General features: G+C 40.1%; 1 protein-coding gene across 4 annotated transcripts in view; it reads right to left on the bottom strand.

Moving 5' to 3' along the window:
- Nucleotides 1-21,590, bottom strand: part of LOC105480146 (mitogen-activated protein kinase kinase kinase 13) — a 196,876-nt gene that overhangs the window by 133,571 nt on the left and 41,715 nt on the right. For 3 of the 4 annotated variants that reach the window (XM_071091398.1, XM_071091397.1, XM_071091399.1), the window contains exon 1: nucleotides 18,632-19,039. The exons of the other annotated variant lie outside the window; for it this stretch is intronic. The gene's annotated coding sequence lies outside the window, so the exon portion shown is untranslated. Of the gene's footprint in view, nucleotides 1-18,631; nucleotides 19,040-21,590 lie in introns of those variants that run through there. 4 annotated transcript variants of the gene reach the window in all.

Below are 21,590 nucleotides of genomic sequence, written 5' to 3'. Positions count from 1 at the left end.
CTCAATTCAAAAGTATTAGAAAAATGAAGTGCAAAATTCACTTTTACTAATTTGAACAAATGTGAGTTCAAAAATTATCAAGGTAGACAGATAAACATACTAATAAGGCAGAGGGAGGAGGAGGAAAAGGTTAACGAACAAGCAATTCACAGACAAGAACGTTGCACCCTTTGGAAAGGGTATAGCAAAATAGGTACTCTTCTATACTGCTGATGGCTAAATAATTGCTGCATCTTTTTTGAAGTACAATTTGGCAATAGGTATCAGTAGACTTAAAATGTAAATATCTTTTGACCCAAGATTCAAGTTTGAGAAATTAATTCTAAATAATTAATCAGTACTCTGCAAAACAATCTAGCTACAAGGATTTCGTCACATAATTGTTTAAAACAAAAATAACTGGGAATAATGTAATACTCCTAATAATGGAAGGTATTAAATAAATTATGATAAAACTATTCAATAGAACACTTAAAACCTTTACAGGTTGTATATTAAAATGTATAAGAACAGGTAAAAATATTCATGACAAAGTGTGAAAAAAGGCAAGCAACACAATAATGGATACCAGGTGATCTAACATGTGTAGATGACTAGAAGGATGAAGGATTTAGATCATACATATATCATGCCTATCTCTGGATATAGAGAGACTGGTGGTTTTATTTTCTTCTCTTTTAATATAAATTTCTAGATTATCTGTGAAGTACAAATGTATTGCTTTTGGGAAAAGTTACAAAAGTTGATAAGGTAAGAAATGTTCACTGCTATTTTAACCAAATTACTTTAACTTTAAAAAACATGTTATTGGGGTTTTGGGGAGATGTTGGTCAAAGGATACAAAACTTCAGTTAGAAAGAGTAAGTTCAGGAGAGCTCTTGTACAACACAGTGACTGTAGTTAATAACAACGTATTCCACACCACATGAAAAACTGCTAGAATAGAGTTTAAATGTCTCACCACAAATAAATAATAGGTATGTGAGGTAAAACAAAAACAAAACTTGTTACAATTTTTTTCCCTTCTAATTTAAGCAAGATAACCTGAAAATGACTCTGTAATACACTATGCCAGCAGTTTCCAACCTTTTTGGCACCAGGGACTGGTTTCGTGGAAGACAATTTTTCTATGGATTCAGGGCGCGGGATGGGAGGGGGTGGTTTCAGGATGATTCAAGTGCATTACATTTATTGTGCACTTTCTTTCTTTCTTTCTTTTTTTGAGACAGAGTCTTGCTCTGTCACCCAGGCTGGTGTGCAGTGGCACGATCTTGGCTCACTGCAAGCTCCGCCTCCCAGTTCACACCATTCTCTTGCCTCAGCCTCCCAAGTGGCTGGGACTACAGGCGCCCGCCACCATGCCCGGCTAATTTTTTGTATTTTTAGTAGAGACAGGGTTTCACTGTGTTAGCCAGGATGGTCTCGATCTCCTGACCTCGTGATCTGCCCACCTCAGCCTCCCAAAGTGCTGAGATTATAGGCGTGAACCACCACACCCGGCCCACTTTATTTCTATGATCACATTGTAATATATAATGAAATAATTACACAACTCACCATAATGTAGAACCAGTGGGAGCCCTGAGCTTATTTTCTTGCAACTAGACAGTCCCATCTGGAGGTGATGGGGGACAGTGACGGATCATCAGACATTAGATTCTCATAAAGGGCACGCAACCAAGATCCTTCACATGTGCAGTTCACAATAGGTTTCCTGTTCCTATGAAAATCTAATGCCACTGCTGATCTGACAGGAGGAGGAGCTCAGGCAATAATGCAAGTGATGGCGAGCAGCTGTAAATACCAGATGAAGCTTAGCTCACTGGCCTGCTGTTCATCTGCTGTGCGGTCCAGTTCCTAACAGGCCACAGACCAGCATCAGTCAGTGGCCAGGGCGTTGCAGACCCCTGCACTACGCTGTAATAGATAGTGTGTCTTTTCACTAGAGTGAGGGATGGTCATGGCTGGGATAAACTTTGAGGAGGTGGGAGGATTTGGAATGAAAAGCCTTAACCAGAAGAAGGTGTATGTGTTTACGTGTGTGTGTGTGTGTGTGTGTACTTTTTTGAGAGAAAACAGAAAAGTGTAGATGGCAATAAAAGATGATGAGATCAGTAGAAACGGGGCTGGGCGCAGTGGCTCACGCCTATAATCCCAGCATTTTGGGAGGCCAAGGTGGGTGATCACCTGAGGTCTGGAGTTCAAGACCAGCCTGGCCAGCATAGTGAAACCCTGTCTTTACTAACAATACAAAAATTAGCTGGTGGCGCATGCCTGTAATCCCAGCTACTCAGGAGGCTGAGGCAGGAGAATCACTTGAACCCAGGAGGTAGAGGTTGCACTGCACCCCAGCCTGGGCGACAGAGCGAGACTCTGTCTCAAAAAAAAAAAAAAATGAGATTAGTAGAAATGAAGTTGCGAGATCCCATTTCCAACATTATAGAAGGCAGATCACCTGGTGAAAGGAAAAGGTGACAGATTTGGGATTCTATGGCGTTAAGAGAGGTTTCGACAGCCACTGTGGGAAACGACAGATAGAAATGGAAGGCCACCAATCAGTCGTGAGGGCCTGACTGAGGATGCAAAGCAATCAACATGGTAGCTGAAAATATGATTAAGGAGGTACTCTGTGTTGGGCATAGTCAGAGGAGGACAGACCAAAGGCTGATAAGGGGTGGCGGAAGTGATAAATGGCTAATGATATTTCCAAGCTGGATGGGGCATAAAGGGAAAGGGGTCAAGCGCATATTCAGTTTGGTATCTACTGCCATGTATAGCATACAGTAGAGCAGAGTAATATATGTTTAAGAAAAAAAAAAGAAGTGAGGAGAAACTGTGTAAGGAGAGGGGTACGATAATTAACTGAGCACCTATTATGTAACAGATTCTTTTGTCACAGATCATCATGTCTCTTCTTATTGGCTGGGTTTCTCCTTTGCCTATAAGCATGTCCATGTCTCTCCTTTTCAAAATTTTCTTCTGACTTATCGACTCACTACCCTTTTCTTTACCACCAAACTTCTTGGAAAAAAACTATATACCAGGACTAGCAAACGCTAGGCACATTTCTAGGCCTCTATGCCTCTTCCCAGACCCATAGCAGGTATAGACAGTAGATGGTGGCACTCTTTCCCTCGGACATACTCCATCAACATATGCAAAATTGGGTAGCACCTAGCAAAGGGCCTTGTGTGAGAGAAACATTTAATAGCAATTTTCTAAATGAATGAATGCATGCATATCCTATAGCAAGGTAGATTTGTGATCTATCATATTTACTGGAACAAATAATAAAAGTTTTTGCACCGTATCTTTGATCTCCTGGAAATGGGTTCCCTTTATGCTCCTAAAAATAGCACCTTTGGCTCCTCATAGGCAGGAAGCCTTTGCTTAGGTCAATCTAGTTAGCTGCATGCCAAGCTGTTTCTAGCTACAGTACATTCCAGTTTGAAGGTATGTTTTGGGTTCATGTATATTTTTTACCCTCCTGCTTTTTATTATTCCATTTCCAGTCATTAAAAAATACCTGGCCAGACACAGTGGCTCACATCTGCAATCCCAGCACTTTGGGAGGCCAAGGCAGGCAGATCACAAGGTCAAGAGATTGAGACTATCCTGGTCAACATGGTGAAACCCCACCTCTACTAAAAATACAAAAATTAGCCAGGCATGGTGGCGTGCGCCTGTAGTCCCAGCTATTTGGGAGGCTGAGGCAGAAGAATCACTTGATCTTGGGAGGTGGAGGTTGCAGGGAGCCAAGATCACGCCACCGCACTCTAGCCTGGCGACAGAGCGAGACTCTGCCTCAAATAAATAAATAAATAAATAAATAAATAAATAAATAAATAAATAAAAAACCTGCTGAGAGTCACCCTTTTGCAGCACAGAGTTGGAAAAAAAATAAAAAGAAGGCACTCCATTGCCTCTTAGGTACAGAAACCATCTTTGATAAGGCATTAATTCCACCCTGCAAGTAGGAGTTGCATAATCTCCAGGCCTATTATGGCAGACAAACTCTTAAGGTGGCCCTGATGATCCTTACCTTCTAGTGTTCACACCCTTGTGTGATTCCCTCTCTTTGAGTGTAATACTTGCTTCCAATCAATAGAATGCAGAAAAGGTGCTGGGATGAACATGATTACATGCACGTAATATATGAATATGCTATATAAAGCTGGAGCACTTGCATGGAGTCTCTCCCTCCCTTGCTAGCTGTAAGGAGGCTAGTGGCCATGTTGGGGAACCCCCCGTGGCAAGGAAATGTGGGTGGCCTCTATGACCTAAGGGCAGACTTTAGCCAACAGGGAGAAAAAAGCAAAATAATAAAACTATAGTTCTTGGTACTACAACCACACCCTAAAACCACAAGGAACTGAATGGTGTTAATAACTTAGGTCTATGAGTTCCCCAGTTAAGCATCCAGATGAGAACGCAGCCCTGACTGAAGTTATGTGAGACCCTCAGAGGAGGACACAGGTAGGCCATGCCCAGTAACCGAGGTGACAAAGGTATATTGTTTTGAGCCACTAAGTTTGTGATTATATTATTATGCAGCAAGAGAAAATTAATACACCCACAGAACTTCACACCATTCCATCTGGAAACAACTTGCTTTACATTTATAGAAAACATTTATAGAAAGCATCTAATAAAGATTATAATGGCATACTCTAATACTCCTTTTTGTATAAATAATAGTGAGTAGCATAACAAACATCTTGCCTGATGACTCAAATAAGCGTGATTTTAGACCTAATATCAGTGGCAACAATCATACCTAGTATTGTATTAGACAGTTAGCAGAGTTATGAAAATATTCTTGCCTTCCAATGTCCTTTGTTTCCTAAAAGTGTTGTCTGTGTCATCCTGGAGTTTCTTTATATAAAAGTCTCATTTCCCAGTATGTTTCTAAAATAGCAAAAGCCTGTGGCATAGATAAGACACATAGAGCAGCTTGCAGGTTGCACTGAAAACTGCAGAACGGACAGATGAGTGTATTACTTGTGCACTGCAGCATGCAGATTGCCCCAAAACTTAACAACTTAAAACAACTAACATTTATTATCTCACACAGTCTCTGAGGGGCAGGAATCTAGGAGCAGCATGGGTGGGTGGTTCTGGCTCAGGGTCTCTCATTAAGTTGCAGTCAAGCAGTTGACCAGGGATGTAGTCCCCTGAAGGCTGGAGGAACTACTTCCAAAATTGTTCACTCACGTGGCTGTTTGCAGGAGGCCTTGGTTACTTGTCACATGGGCCTTTCTGCAGGGACATCTGAGTGTCCTCATGACAAGGCAGCTGGCTTCCCCTAGAGCAAGTTATTCACAGCAGGCAAAAAGCTGCAGTGCTTCTTATGACCTAGTTCAGAGTTTGGCAAACTTTTTCTTAAAGTACTAGAGAGTAAACATTTTAGGCTTGTATGCCTTATAGTCTGTATCACAGCTACTCATCTCAGTTGTTGTCGTGTAAAAACAGCCACATGCAACACACAAATAAATGGGCATGGTGTGTTCCAATAAAACTTTATTTATAAAATAGGCAGTCAGCCTGAGAACTACAGTTTGCCAACCTCTGACCTGGTCTCCAAGGCCGGTGACTTGAAGTCTCTTGCTTCTTCTTTATTCTATTCATTAGAAGCAAGTCATTAGCTCCAGCCCACACTCAAGGGGAGAGGAATTAGGCTATACAAAGGGAGGAATTAAAAAAAAAATTTTTAGACATGCCTTAAAACCACTACCACAGGTTTAACACAAAAAGCAGAATGTGGGTTAAATATTGCATTAGTTTCCTGGGCATACTTTAACAAATTATCACAAACTGGTGGCTTAAAACAACAGAAATTTTTTCTTTTATAGTTCTGGAGGCTAGAACTCCAAAATCAGGGTGTTGGCAGGCCCATGTTCCTGCTGAAGGCTCAAGGGAAAAACCGTTCCTTGTCTCTTCATAGCTTCTGATGGCTCCTGGAAATCTTTGATGCTCCTTGGCTTATAGCTTCTTCAGTCCAGTCTCAACCTCTGTCTTTACATGGTCCTCTTCCCTATATATATCCCTGTGTGTCCTCTCCTCTTCTTATAAGGATACCAGTTGTTGGATTTAGAGTTCATCCTAATCACTATGACCTCATACGTAACTAATTGCATCTATAAAGAGCCTGTTTCCAAATAAGGTCACATTTTGAAGTTCTGGTGGACATGAATTTTGGGGGGACACTATTTTGTGTTGTGGTGTGTTGAATAGTATGCCCCCAAAATTCACATCTATCCAGAACCTCAGAATGTAACTTTATTTGGAAATAAAGTATTATATTAGTTAAGTTAATATGAAATGAGACTGGATAGGATGGTGTAATAGTCCTTTCTCACACTGCTGTGAAGAAATACCAGAGAATGGATCATTTATAAAGGAAAGATGTTTAATTGACTCACAGTTCTGCATTGCTGGGGAGGCCTCAGGAAACTTACAATCATGGTGGAAGGCAAAAGAGAAGCAAGCACCTTCTTCACAGCGTGGCAGAACTGAGTGAGTGCCAGCAGGGGAAATGCCAGACACTTATAAAACCATCAGATCTCGTGAGACTTACTCACTGTCACAAGAACAGCATCGGGCAAACTGCCCCCGTGATCTAATTAGCTCCACCTGGTCCCGCCCTTGACACATGAGGATTATGGGGATTACAATTCAAGATGAAATTTTGGGTGGGGACACAGCCAAACTGTATCAGTTGGGTTCTAAATCCAATGACTGATGTCCTTATAAGAAGAAGAGGGCCACTTAAGCCCTGAAATATATTAGGGAAGTTTCTCATCATCCTTAGGGTAAAGTACACATTCCTTAACTTGGTACATAAAGCCATTGCTGATGTGTCTTTAGCAATTTCTCTGTCCTCATTTCCTGCCACTTCCTTAATATTCACTCTAGTCAAATGGAGCTGCTCCTTCTCCCAACCTATTAGGCTGCATAGCCTCACTGCTTCTTCTCCCTATAGTGCCCTGTCACCTCTTTTCCTTGGACTCAGGGAGGTACCCCATAAGTTATATCAGGTTTTATTTGCAATGAGAATGTCACCTAATACGAACTGCATACTTTATTCCACACCTTTATTTTGTACTATTAAAAAATCTTTGATTATATATTCTTTACATACATGAAATTCATAATCTCATGTGCTCAGTATAATAAATGCTGACAATGCTATACATTCATGTAACCACCACCCAGAACAAGACCTAAAACATTTTTATAACCTCTAGAAAGTTCCCTGGTGCATCTTTCCAGTCAATAAAACACCTCCCCTCCACCCCTTACCAAATATATTTTGACAAAAAAAAAAAAAAAAAAAGAAGTAAAGGTCACAAAACAACCATAATTTTTCCCATTGGTTATTAAAACTGCTTTGCATAGTTTCAGCTTGCATGATCATTTTTATAGTCCCATATTACTATGCAAAGTGAGGGCTGTCTGTATGTTTTCATGTTTCCTTTTATTTTCTTTTCACCAATTTAGCTGTATCTGTGTGTGAATAGTTGCTCTAAAGCAGAGGTAGGCAAACTATAGCCCATGGGCCAAATCCAGCTGGCTGCTTATTTTTATAAATAACACTTCATTAGAACACAGTCCCTCTCCTTCATTTATTTATTGTCTATAGCTGCATTTGTGCTACAATGGCAGAGTTAAGTAGTTGCTACAGAGACTACATGGCTCACAAAACCTAAAGATATTTATTATGTGGCTCTTTATAGAAAAAAATTTCCCAGCCCCTGCTCTAAAGCAATGTTTTGTAAAGTTTAGCATGCATCACAATCACAGAAAGACAAATCATGGTAGCATACCCCCAGAGTTTCTGATTCAGTTAGGCCTGGGGTGGAGCCCAAAAATTTCCTCTCTAACAAGATCCCAGGTAACACTGATGCTGCTGGTCTGCAGAACACGCTTCGAGAACACACTGTTCTAGAGATAGCATTTTATTTTATTTTATTTTATTTCATTTCATTATTTTAGTTTAGTTTAGTAGTTTTTTGAGACAGAGTCTCACTCTGTCACCCAGGCTGGAGTGCAGTGGCACAATCTTGGCTCACTGCAACCTCCGCCTCCCCGGTTCAAGCGATTCTCCTGCCTCAACCTCCCGAGTAGCTGGGATTACAGGCACCCACCACCACGCCTGGCTATTTTTGTATTTTTAATAGAGATGGGGTTTCTCCATGTTGGCCAGCCTGGTCTTGAACTCTTGACCTCAGATGACCCACTCGCCTCGGCTTCCCAAAGTGCTGGATTATAGGTGTAAGCCACCACGCCCAGCCTAGAGATAGCATTTTATAATTTTAACTTATTACGGTCTACCTCATATACCATACTATTTTGTTTCCACCTTTTGTGCTCTTGTTATTATGTATTTTACTTCCTTATATGCTCTTAACTCTATTATACATTGTTATTATTTTTGCTTTAAACAGGTCAGAATCTCATTCTTTGTAAATTAACACAAGTAAAACTGACTTTTTATGGTGTATAGTTCTAAGAGTTTTAACTTACATACGGATTCGTGTAACTGCCATCACAATTATTCCCTCTGTTAAAGGATCTAGCAGGAAAGGGGAGCATGAACAAATGGGGAAGTTGACCACAGAGATGGAAAGTACAAAAAAGAATCAAGAAGAAATGCTAGAAATAAAAAATAAATATCAAAATTGAAGAATTCATTTGATAGGCATAGGGGTAATGTTATATAATGAAGGCAACTTCTGTACTGAGTGGTAAGCTTTTCATAATATTTTCCTTATTCAGTGAGCCAGCACTATTAACATCCACTTATATGTTAGTAATTTCCAACTTGCTACTTATGGCTTCTAAGTCATATCTTGTATAATTTCTTAAGTATATTGTTTGAAAACTTGATTCTTGAGCTGGAAAAAGTTCTAGCAAAATTATTTTCTTTTTTACAGCTTCTTAAAACACCCATATAAGCCACTTGTTTTTAATGTCTTTCTTTCTTTCTTTCTTTCTTTCTTTCTTTCTTTCTTTCTTTCTTTCTTTCTTTCTTTCTTTCTTTCTTTTCTTTCTTTCTTTCTTTCTTTCTTTCCTATTTTATTTTATTTTATTTATTTATTTTTTTGAGACGGAGTCTCACTCTGTCACCCAGGCTGGAGTGCAATGGCACGATCTTGGCTCATTGCAACCTGTGCCTCCTGGGTTCAAGAGATTCTCCTGCCTCAGCCTCCCATGTAGCTGGGATTACAGAAGCACGCCACCACACACAGCTAATTTTTTTCTATTTTTAGTAGAGACAGGGTTTCACTACGTTGGCCAGGCTGGTCTCGAACTCCTGGGCTCAAGTTTTCTGCCCACCTTGGCATCCCAAAGTGCTGGGATTACAGGTGTGAGCCACCGCGCTAGGCCATTGCTTTTCGTGTTTATTCCTGTGGGTCTCATTATCAAATCATTTTTCAGATAATAGATTATACAGGCAGCCCTTTACAATTTTTCAATTAGTGACTTTTATGGTCTCTCCTTGATGAGCTTGTTTACTAGTTGGTGTTAACCTAGTTATTTTAGGGAGTTTTAGTGAGGAAAATTTGTAGTTTCCTAGATACTTGGGAGCTATTGTGTCCCCTCCCCACCCCCACCCCCACCATATTATTAAATTCTGAAAACTGGACGGACTATGGAAAGACAGCCTAGAGCTGAGGCCCAGTAGTTCTTAAACCTTCTGATTATAAATAATAAAGAATCAGGTTACTAGAAAACAGATCAAGTTTCAGCAACTAGGTCCAGGTTAATAAGTGTTAGAGTTATATAAGGCTCTTTTCTTTCACCCCCCACAACCCCCTATATGCCTTCTGTGGAATTTCTCATCTTCTAAATGCCCATTTTATCTTAACACAGGCCCAAAATCAGTTTTCAAGTTCTGATGTGAAATTCTTTTCATTATCATCTGTGTTGGCATTCTCCTCCACTTATTTGCCTAAGTGTTTTTCTTGCCCATTTTTCTTAGATGAGATGTGTCATAAAATACCGTAAAGTGTGTGTTTACTTTGTGTTGCTTTTATTGAGAATTAGAGAGAAGGTTGCTATACTTTCCAGGTGTTCCGTAAGTGTCTGTGAAACATCCTGTGTACATTGCTTCTTCTAAGTTTGTATTGCAAGTGTATTTTGAAATGAATTTTACCAGGATTCATCACATCATTTTGTTATGGAAACCATTGCTACACATCTCACAACACGGCATTCAAGACTGAATCGTTAGGCTGGCTGCTATGGCTCACACCTGTAATCCTAGCACTTTGGGAGGCTGAGGCGGGAGGATCACTTGAGCTCAGTTCAAGACCAGCCTAGGCAACATAGTGAGACTTCATCTTTATTTTTATTAAAAAAAATTTTTTTTTAAAGATTTGTCTTTAAATTATAGAGTCATGCTCAAAGCAGTATATTTTATTGTCTCATTATAACCACATTTGTTGTTCTGTGAGGAAGGCAGAATGAGATATTATTATCCCATTTTCCAGGTTGAGGAGCTGAGACACAGACAGATGATTAAATGAGATGGCACATGAGGAAGTATCTAGGACAGATCCTGGTGTACATGTAGATAGATACAGACATAAACACACACATATTCATACTTTTTTTTGCAATAAGGGGAGGGCCATAATTTTTTTTCTTTAAAAGAGTATATTTTACTATCAAAAGACAAATTAGTGGCAGATCTAAAGTTAAAGCCTTTTAACTTCCAGTCATGTATAGTCTATCTAGTAAGCCCTATTCAGATGACATTGATGACATTTCCATTTCTCATTATTAGCTTTCCACATTCAGGAGAAACTGGTATCTATGATAGTAGTTCAATTTAAAAAATATAACCCAGAAATATTATAGGGATACTTCCTTAAACTTTCTTTCTTTTTTTTTTTTTTGTGAGACAAAGTCTCACTCTGTCACCCAGGCTGGAGTGCGGTGGTGCCATCTCGGTTCACTGCAACCTCCGCCTCCTATGTTCAAGTGATTCTCCTGCCTCCGCCTTGTGAGTAGCTGGGATTACAGGCACGTGCCACCAGGCCCGGCTAATTTTTGTATTTTTAGTAGAGATGGGGTTTCACCATGTTGGCCAGGCTGGTCTCCAACTCCAGACCTCAAGTGATCTGCCCATCTCAGCCTCCCAAAGTGCTGGGATTACAGGTGTGAGCCACCACACCCAGCCAATTTCTTTTCTTTTTATATTTATTCTGGCATTACATACCATTTTGACTTCTTTTTGAGATTTCTTTTTCTGAACAGGATGGGCCTTGGGTCAAATTCTGGTTAAGGTGAAGTTTGCCCTCTACTTTCTCTTCTGGTTCCTCTCCTGTTTCTTATGTGACAACTCATATTCCATAAAACTTCAGTTCATGGGCAGCAACAGAAGGTAGGGGAATCTGATTCATCAGTAAACTATGAGTCAGAGACCAGGTACACTACAGAAATCTAGAATGCATAAAGACTGTCAGTCTACAGCCCTTCAAGCAATTAGGAGCTAGGATTATAGGAGCTGAGTACAGAGAAGCAAAGGGTTAATAACCTGGAGTTTGCTAGGCAGTGACAGAGGAGGGCTGAGCAGGCCAGGCAAGTACAGTTGGCCCTCCTTATCCTCTTCACTATCTGTAAATTGAAAATATTTGGGGAAAAAAATTGCATCTGTACTGAACATGTATAGGCTTTCTTATTTCATAAACAATAAAGTATAACAATGATTCACATAGCATTTACATTGCATTAGGTATTATAAATAGTTAGAGATGATTTAAAGTACACGAGAGGATGTGCATAGGTTATATAGGTTTTATATAAGGAATTTGGACATCCTTGGATTTTGTTATCCCTAGGAGGTCTGGAACCAATCCTCCACCAAAACTGAGGGACAATATATATGGAACTTGCAGCAAGGAAAATGAAAAATGCTTTGCACCTTCAGTCACTCTTTGCCCCGCTTACTATGGTGAATTCTGCTGTAATGTGACATTAGCCTGGAGTAATTGCAACAGTTGGCTGGCCTGGAGTAATTGCAACAGCAAAGAGGGGATGGGGTGTAATCACAGCTCTTTGGACAGAAGTGTTTTCTTTACTCAAGTTGTTGAAGGGAAGTGGATCCAATTACATTACTTTGTATCAAAGAGGGGGCTTACTATAGCTCTCAAAAATACTGTATTTTGAGGAGAGGATCAAAGCAACACTTTTCCAAGTATGTTGCATGTTCCAGATGAACAAAGGATTCTGTGGTGGAAAATGCTGCACGGTCCTCTTACTAAAAACAGTAACATACTAAAGGTCCTAAGAAGTTCTTGCAATAAGTAAGTTTATTTAATTGTATTTAATGTACTATTATGGTTAGTGCTTTTAGTGTTCTGCTCAAGAAATCTTTGCATAACCCAAGATTGCTAAGATATTTTCCTATTTTTTTTTTAAGGTTTCTGGTTCTATGTTTAGATCTATGATCCATGTCTATTTATCAATAGATCCATGTCTATTTATCAATAGACCCATGTCTATTGCAGTTTTGTGTATAGTGAGAGCAGCATGAAATTTTTTCCCCCTATAAGAAAATCCATTTGTTGGCTGGGCGCAGTGGCTCATGCCTGTAATCCCAGCACTTTGGGAGGCCGAGGCAGGCAGATCACTTGAGGTTAGGAATTCTAGACCAGCCTGACCAATGTGGTAAAACCCCATCTCTACCAAAAATACAAAAATTAGCCACGTGTGGTGGCACTCACCAGTAATCCCAGCTACTTGGGAGGCTGAGGCAGAAGAACTGCTTGAACCCAGGAGGCAGAGATTGCAATGAGCCAAGATGGCGCCACGGGACTCCAGCCTGGGCAACAGAGCAAGACTTCATCTCAAATAAAAAAAAAAAAGAAAAGAAAATCCATTGTTTCAGCAACATGTTAAAGAAAACTACCCTTTTCTCACTGAACTGACCACCTGATCAAAAATCAATTGACCTCACATGTGTGAATCTATTTCTGGTTTCCCTATTCTGTTCCACTGACATATCTGCCTGTCCTCAAGGCAATATCACACTGTCTTGATTAATGTTTCATAGCTAAGTGTTCAAGTCACGTATTATAAGTCATTCACCTTTTTTGTTCCTTTTTAAGATTGTTTTAGCTATTCTATATCTTTTGTATTTTCACAAAAAACTTAGAAATAGTAAATTTCATCAATATTGCCTGCTGAAAGTTTGATTGGGATTGCATTAGATCTACAGACTGATTTAGGGAGAAATGGCACCTTAACCATTTATATCCATGATCATGGTATATATATTGCACTTTTTTATTTCTGAGTTAAGTTTTTCTCTGCAATGTTTTACAGTCTTGAGTATAGAGGTGTTGTGTTCTTTTGAAATATTTATTCCTATGTGTTAGATATATTTTTCTTTCTTTCTTTTTGAGACAGGGTCTTACTCTGTCACCCAGACTGGAGTGCAGTGGCGTGACATAGCTCACTACAACCTCCACCTCCTGGGCTCAAGCGATCCTCTCACCTCAGCCTCCTGAGTAGCTGAGACTACAGGTGTGTGCCTCTATGCCGGGCTAATTTTTGTATTTTTTGTAGACACAGTGTTTTGTCATGTTGCTTAGGATGGTCTTGAACTCCTGAGCTCAAGCAGTCCATCTGCCTCAGCCTCCCAAAGTGCTGTTTACAGGCATGGGCCACCACACCCAGCCTCTTTTTCTTTCTTTCTTTCTTTTTTTTTTTTTTTTTTTTTCATATTTTTAATTTTTTTTCATGGATATGAGGTCTTGCTATGTTGCCCAGGCTGGTCTTTAACTCCTGGCCTCAAGTGATCCTCCTGGCTTAGCCTCTTAAAATGTTGGGATTACAGGTGTGAGCCCACTGTGCCCAGTCAGATATTTTTAATGGTGATATTTTCACCTATTTTAGCTGTTAATTGTTTCTAGTATGATTTTTATGTTGACTCTAACCTGTGGCCTTACAAATTCATTAATTAATTCAAGTACTTTTTTAAAGATTTTATAAGGTTTTTTTATGCATACAATCATGTCATCTGTTAATAATGACAGTTTTATTTCTTTTCTGCACTTTAGGCCTTTTAATTTGTTTTTCCTTTTTTGTTTTTGCCTTATCATACGAGCTCTATACTAAGTATCTAATATACATCATCTCATCTTTACAACAATCCAATGTTATTCCAATTTAACAAATAAGAAAATGTGGCTCAAAAAGGTTCAGTAACTTGTCCAATCAAGATTGCACAGCTATTAGTAGATCTAGAATTCAAACCCAGGTAGTCTTATTCCACACCTGTATGTACGACTACTAGACTAGTTTATAAATTTGGAAAACTCAAGGGCACAAGAACAAAAAATGTTATCAAATTAATAATAGGAAAAAAATTCCATTACTGGCAAAGAATATAAAGAGTTCACAGAAGAAAAAAGGCATTTATTTTAAATATGAAAAGATGCTCAACCCCTCTCATAATGAAAGAAATACAAATTAAAACGAAGATAAAATGGTACAGCTGCTATGGAAAGCAGTATGGTGGTTCCTCAAAAAATTAAAAATAGAATTACCATATGATCCAACAATCCCATTGCTGGGTATATAGCCAAAAGAACTGAAAGCAGGATCTCAAAGAGATCCATGTTCACAGAGGCCTTATTTGCAATAGCCAAGAGGTAGAAGCAACCCAAATATCCATTGATGAATGAATGGATAAACAGGACATGGCATATACATACAATGGGATATTGTTCACCTTACAAATGAAGGAAATCCTGCCATATACTACATCGTGGATAAGCCTTGAGGACATTAGGCTAAGTGAAATAAGCCAGCCACAAAAGGATAACTACTGCGTGATTGCACTTACATGAGATAGCTACTAGTCATTCATTGAAACAGAAAGTAGAATGGTAGTTGCTAGGAGTCAGCGGGAGGAGGGAGTGGGGAGTTGTTATTTAATGAGTATAGAGTTTCAGTTTCACAAGACAGAAAAGTCCTGGAAAACTGTTGCACAAGAATGTGAATACACTTAACACTACTGAACTGCACACTTGAAAATGGTGTTATAGGATTTTTAACCACAATTATAAATGAAAATTAGTTTTTAAAACTTCAACACAAATTTTATTGTAAATTCTAAAAAACAAACACTATGCCAAAACCATTATTTAACCTATCAAACTGGCATAAATCCAAAAGTCTGATGACTTTGTTGGCAAGGATCTAAGAAACAGTACTTTTATAATGGGGGGAGGGGTACACATTGGTACAATCCCTAAAGAAGACAGTTAGGCAATATTTATGATACCTTTTGATCCAGTAATTCTACTTTGGGGAATTTAGTCACACGGATATACTTTATGCATGTATAAAATGATACATGTACAAGGTTATGAACTTCAGCATAGGAAGACACTGGAAAAAACCAAAATGTCTATCAATAGGTGACTGGTTATATAAATTATAGCACATCCGTACAATGGAATAGTAGGCAGCTATTTAAAAATGAGGACACTCTCTATGTACTTACATGGAAAGAGATTCAACATATATTACAAGTGAAAACATTTAGAACATTACATATAATGTTATGTGTGAAAAGGAGGGAAATAAGAATCTATTTATACTTTTATATTTCCTTACATATATATCAAGAAACTCTGGAAAGATACATGGAAAAATAATAGCCATGGTTTGGGGACCCTGAATGGGAGCTGAATGGATGGACAACGGGCTGGGGTGGGAAGACTTTTCAATGTATAACTTGATATGTTTTGGTCTTGGAAATGTGAATATATCAGCTATTCAAAAAATTTCTATGGTTGGACATAAACTTTAGTAACACCAGTTGACATTAATTTACTAGTCATACAATGATTTACCAAGTGTTTACTACATGTCAAGCAGTCACTGTCCTAGGCACTGACAATATGGCCCTGAACAAGACAAAGTTCTTACATTCTAGAGGGAAAGACTGAATATATATCCTACATACACAACACACATACATATACACACACAGGCATACATATAATATATGTACACACATTTTTTAATTTATAAAATAAACACTGCCAGGTGGCTATTTAAAAAAAAAAAAGGAAAAAGAAATTTCGGGCACAGTGGTTCATGCCTGTAATCCCAGCACTTTGGAAGGCCGAGGCGGGCGGATCACCTGAGGTCAGGAGTTTGAGACCAGCCTGACCAACATGGAGAAACCTCCATCTCTACTAAAAATACAAAATTAGTTGGGTGTGGTGGCGCATGCCTGTAATCCCAGCTACTCCAGAGGCTGAGGCAGGAGAATCGCTTGAACCCGGGAGGCGGAGGTTGCAGTGAGCCAGGATTGCGCCATTGCACTCCAGCCTGGGGAACAAGAGTGAAACTCCGTCTCAAGAAAAAACAAACAAACAAACAAAACAGTAAATTAGGTTAAAGGGAAAAGAAGTGTTGTGGTGGAAGTGGAGTAGGGTGCCATTTTAGTTAGGGTAGTCTGGGAAGACCTCTCTGAGCAGGAGCCATTTGAATAGAGACCTGAATGAAGGCTGGGAAGAAACAATGAGGGGGAAGAGTTTTCTAGGCAGCAGCTGCCCTAAGGTAAGAGCAGGTCTGATGTGTTCAAGAGAAAGCAAAACACCTTTGTAGCTAGAGCAACTTGAGTGAGAACAATGGTAGGCAATGATGTAAAACACACGCTTGAAAGCCAGATCCTGAGGGCTGCTTTGTAGGGCATGAGCAGTGGTCTGGATGGTATGGGCACCTATGGAGGTTAAAAAATTTTTTTCAAAGGGGCTTGTTAACGATTCGGCTAGTACACACCTGTATGGCCTTCCAGGTTGTTAAAAGACTGAAATATTTCAAGTCCCATGAGAAAATAGCTGCTTCCCCAGCAACAATGTCACCTGCCACACTGGCTTCTTTCCCAGGACACCCCCCAGCCCTCCACTCCTTCTCATCAACCAACAATTAAATGAGGAACTTGGCCCAGCCCAAGCTATTGACTTGGAGACGTTAATCAGCTCAAGAGGCTAGAATCACGAGATTCAGAAAGCTAGAGAGTGAGTAAAGGTTTTCACTTCATTGTAGCCCTAGAGCCTTCTTAGGACAATGCGTCCTGGACTTCCATCTCACCAAGATTCAGTTGGGGCTCAGAACCATCATCTGGGCTCCCGCTCAATACAGCAGAAACAAGAAGCAGGCTAGAGAAATAGACTGAGGTCTGAGATGAAGACAGAGGAAGGGGAAACCCAGTGAACATCTACATAAATAATCTCTCTTCTGGGCACTCCTCCAGTGATTTGAAAGGCTACTGGCTAGGCCGGGGGCGGTGTCACGCCTGAAATCCCAGCACTTTGGGAGGCAGAGGCGGGTAGATCACGAGGTCGGGAGATCGAGACCATCCTGGCTAACACGGTGAAACCGTCTCTACTAAAAACTAACAAACAAACAAACAAACAAAAAAATTAGCCTGGTGTGGTGGCAGGCGCCTGTAGTCCCAGCTACTCAGGAGGCTGAGGCAGGAGAATCGCTTGAACCCGGGAGGCGGAGCTTGCAGTGAGCCAAGATCGCGCCATTGCACTCCAGCCTGAGCGACAGAGCGAGACTCCGTCTCAAAACAAACAAACAAACAAACAAAAAAAAAACAAAAAAAAAAAAAGGAAAAAAAAAGAAAGAAAAAGAAAAAAGAAAGGCTAGTGGCTAATCGCCAGCCTTTAGACCTTTTATGTATTTATACAGTTAAAAGTCATAAAATTGTCATGTACCAGGTTTTTTAAAAAATGCATTGTGGTAAAAGGAAAATAGAAAATACCAACTTTCCATTACCACATGCGACCTTAACATTCTCATAGCTGCATTAATAAAGTCAATATGTTTGTGTAACAATGTGTAGTTCCTGGATCGTAATCTCAAGATAGAATTAGAACAGCTGAAACACGGCAACTCGAATTTCATATATGAAACTCATTTTACACACCATAGTACTGGGAATTTAGTCTGAAAAATCCATACAGATGTCAAATTTTAAGAAAACAGATTTCTCCGAAGTTGTGTGAAACCTCAGGCTGCTTGCCACTTCTGTTTTACAAAGTTCTTCCTCTTTGAAAATACATTCTGCTGCTCTTAAATCTAGGATCCCAACATCTTGTTACAGGGTATTAAGTTCTGCTTTATTCTCATTCTTTTAATTTCTTTGAACATCAAAACCTCCAATTTAATTATCTGAGAGACTGCTACATATTTGCTAACATGAATCTGTAACTATGAACCTAAACCAGAGGAAAAGCAACTGGAAAGAACACGAGGAGAAATCTAAGCACTGCTTAGAAACAATCTCTCGGCACTAGATACATACTCACTTTTATTTTCTAACTGTAAACACTTTCACTCAACATAAGACATTAGAGATCATTTCATGCACACAGGACCTGTTTTAGCAGCACACTTGCTGAAACACCTCACGGCTTTCTTTTCCATTAAAAAAAATAAAACTACTGCTGAGTGCTGAAACTTTCTTTTCAGTAGTTCTAATCTGTAAGATTCACAGCCAGGTAGAAACTTGATTTAATGTTTGATGGAAATTATTCTTACAATCCCTTTGATATTAAAATGTCATAATAGTTTTTTAAAAACTACTTACACCAAGCTGAAGTCTGAACAGACAGCATGGAACTACCAGCAGCCGACAGTTTCCTCATAGACTAAACTAAACTTTGCTCCCTTCCTGGCTGTTTCTGGATCAGGTTCACACTGATACACATTTACAGTGGCCTTGGAAGCTACCACCCAACAGAGCGAGGTGGGAGGGTTTGTAAATCCAACTCTTGTTTGATAACCGCTTATGAGCAACTTCTCAAAGGTCGACTTAAACATGTTTAAAGAGACAAATGTAAGGAAGATTATAGGGAAAGCCTGAAAAATCTTATAATCTCTGATGGCTGGGCTTTGGTTTCCGAGGGGATTTCTTTCCCTTATGTTCCTGGAAAAAAGAAAAAAAGAAAAGGATAGTCCTCTGAGCTTCAAATATCTTGCTTTCCTCTCAAAACTTTCCCAGCCACCCGCGGTGGCTCTCGCCTGTAATCCCAGCACTTTGGGAGGCCAAGTTGGGCGGATCGACTGAGGTCAAGAGTTTGAGACCAGCCTGGCCAACATGGTGAAACCCCATCTCTACTAAAATACAAAAATTAGCTGGGCGTAGTGACGGGCATCTGTAATCTCAGGTACTTGGGAGGCTGAGGCTCCTTTTTGAAATTCCATTTCAAAAAAAAAAACAACAACAACTTTCCCTTCCTCCTCAGAATCTAAACATTGTATAATCATTGCAGAAAAGGGCCAGAAAATTGCTTCTCCACAATAGTTCTTCCCCATCTGCATTCTCCCTGACTCCTTACTAGAGAAAGAAAAAACGCAAAGTTCTTGGTAAATGTAGTACTTTCTGACATTCAAACCACCGGCTGATCTGATGTAAATTGAAAACTTGGATCCCAAATTCTATTCTTTGCAAGATACTGCTTCATCTCCTGCTGCATCCTAAGCTTCTTTCCCTTCTGAGCTACCATCTTTCTTCCTTTTCTTTTCTTTTTTTGAGGCAAAGTCTCACTCTGTTGTCCAGGCTGGAGCACAGGGGTACGATCTCGGCTCACTGCAAACTCCATCTACTAGGTTCAAGTGATTCTCCTACCTCAGCCTCCTGAGTAACTGGGATTACAGGCATGTGCCAACATGCCCAGCTAATTTTTGTACTTTTAGTAGAGACGGGGTTTCACCATGTTGACCAGGCTGGTCTCAAACTCCCGACCTCAGGTGATCCGCCCACCTTGGCCTCCCAAAGTGCTGGGATTACAGGTGTGAGCCACTGCGCCCGGCCTTGTAATTTCTACTATTAGCCTTTGAAGCAGCAACCATTTATTACATCCTTACTGCACTACTCACTTTATGAACATTATTTTATTCTCTCCCAGGCAATAAATTTGGGGATCATCTTCAATTCTTTTTAGTCTGACTCTCTGCATCCAATGTGATCCCTTCACTATCCTGGGGATCTTCTGCAACAAGCAATGTGACAGGCAAAATAATGCACCCCTCAAAGATGTCCATGTCCTAATCCCGAGAGCCTGGGACTATGTTACCTTCTGTGGCAAAAGGGACTTTGCAGATGTGATTAATGTTAAGGACTTTGAGATGGGGAGATTATCCAGAGGAGTCCAACCTAATCACATGAATCCTTGAAAAGCAGTGAACCTTTCCCTCCCAGCTGTGCTCAGGAAGATGTGATACGAGGACTTGACCAGCTCTTGCCAGCTTTGAAGATGGAGGAAGCGGGACTTGGAGGACTGCAGGTGGCTTCTAGAAGCTGGGAATGGCAAGGAAACTGATTTTTCCCCAGAGCCTCCAGCCCTGCTGACATCCTGGTTTAGCCTAGTGAGACCCATGTTGGTCTTTTGACCCACAGAACTATAAGATAAACTTGTGCTGTTTTTAAACCACAAAGTTTGGGTTAATTTTTTATGGGAGCAATAGAAAAATAATACAGGTACTTTAATTTCAAGCTCCCTTTAAAGTATAATACTCAAGACTGAATAGAATACTCAAATGAAAACTGATACAGAAAAAAAACTGTGGAACTATCAAATTCCTTATTCTGGATGCTATACTTTTTTAAATGCAAACCAAGATTATTTCAGATTTTTAAAGCATTATACTCTTAACTTACTAGCCTCCTAAGTCTTTGCTGCATGAGTTACATTAAACCAAGTGCCTACCTCTACCCTCATTTTTTTTCCTTTCCTGTGTTGGGATCAAACACACACAAGTTTCCCAAGTGTGAATCCTGGTTCTATCCCTTGCTTGCTGAGTGGTTTTAGGTAATTTGCTTAACACCTCTCTGGGTCTCAGCTGCCTCATCTGTAAAACGGGCACAATATTTCACCTACCTTTTAGGTAGGATGAAGTGATGTAGCTCATACGAAGTAGTTGGACCTGTGCCTGGAGCATAGTAACTGCTGGGCAAATGTCAGCTGCTACTGTAAGGAGGGGCTTTCTTGTGGGAGCTGAGAAACAGGCTGAGATTTGTATCTGGATCAATAGATAAGCTGTAGAAGAAAGCAGAAGCTCCAAGGCAGGGGTGGCCTGGAGAACAGGAGCCACTCTAGATTCTGCTAAAGTCCTGGGGGTGTGGTGGGGCACTAAAATCCTGGGGGTGTGGTGGGGTTTGAAGCTTTTAAGTACATGTGGAAAGGGCTTCAGTTGATCCTAGTTGGATTTCATGGGTCTGAGAACCCCAATTTCCCCTGGAGTTGCAAAGTGAACACTTGCTACCTGCTAGGCACTGTTCTAACAATGAATCCATCTGACAAGACCCTTATTCTCCTGGGACTGACATTCCAGCAAGAGGGTGGATAATAGACAACCCAGGAAATTTCAGGGGGTGCCAAGTACTGTGATGATAAGAGAACAGGGTGACTGGGGAAAACTCAATATTCAGGACTCACTGAGAAGGAGGGATGTTTGAGCTGAGAGGAACGTGAACTGAGGAGTGAGGGGAAGAAATAGTGTTTCAGGTGAAGGAACCAGGTGTGAAGCAAGTAGAAAGGAACAGT

Source organism: Macaca nemestrina, chromosome 2 (assembly GCF_043159975.1).
Source record: "Macaca nemestrina isolate mMacNem1 chromosome 2, mMacNem.hap1, whole genome shotgun sequence".
Classification (NCBI taxonomy): Eukaryota; Metazoa; Chordata; class Mammalia; order Primates; family Cercopithecidae; genus Macaca; species Macaca nemestrina.
Note: the sequence above shows the minus strand (reverse complement) of the source record. Positions and strands in the feature narration are given on the sequence as shown.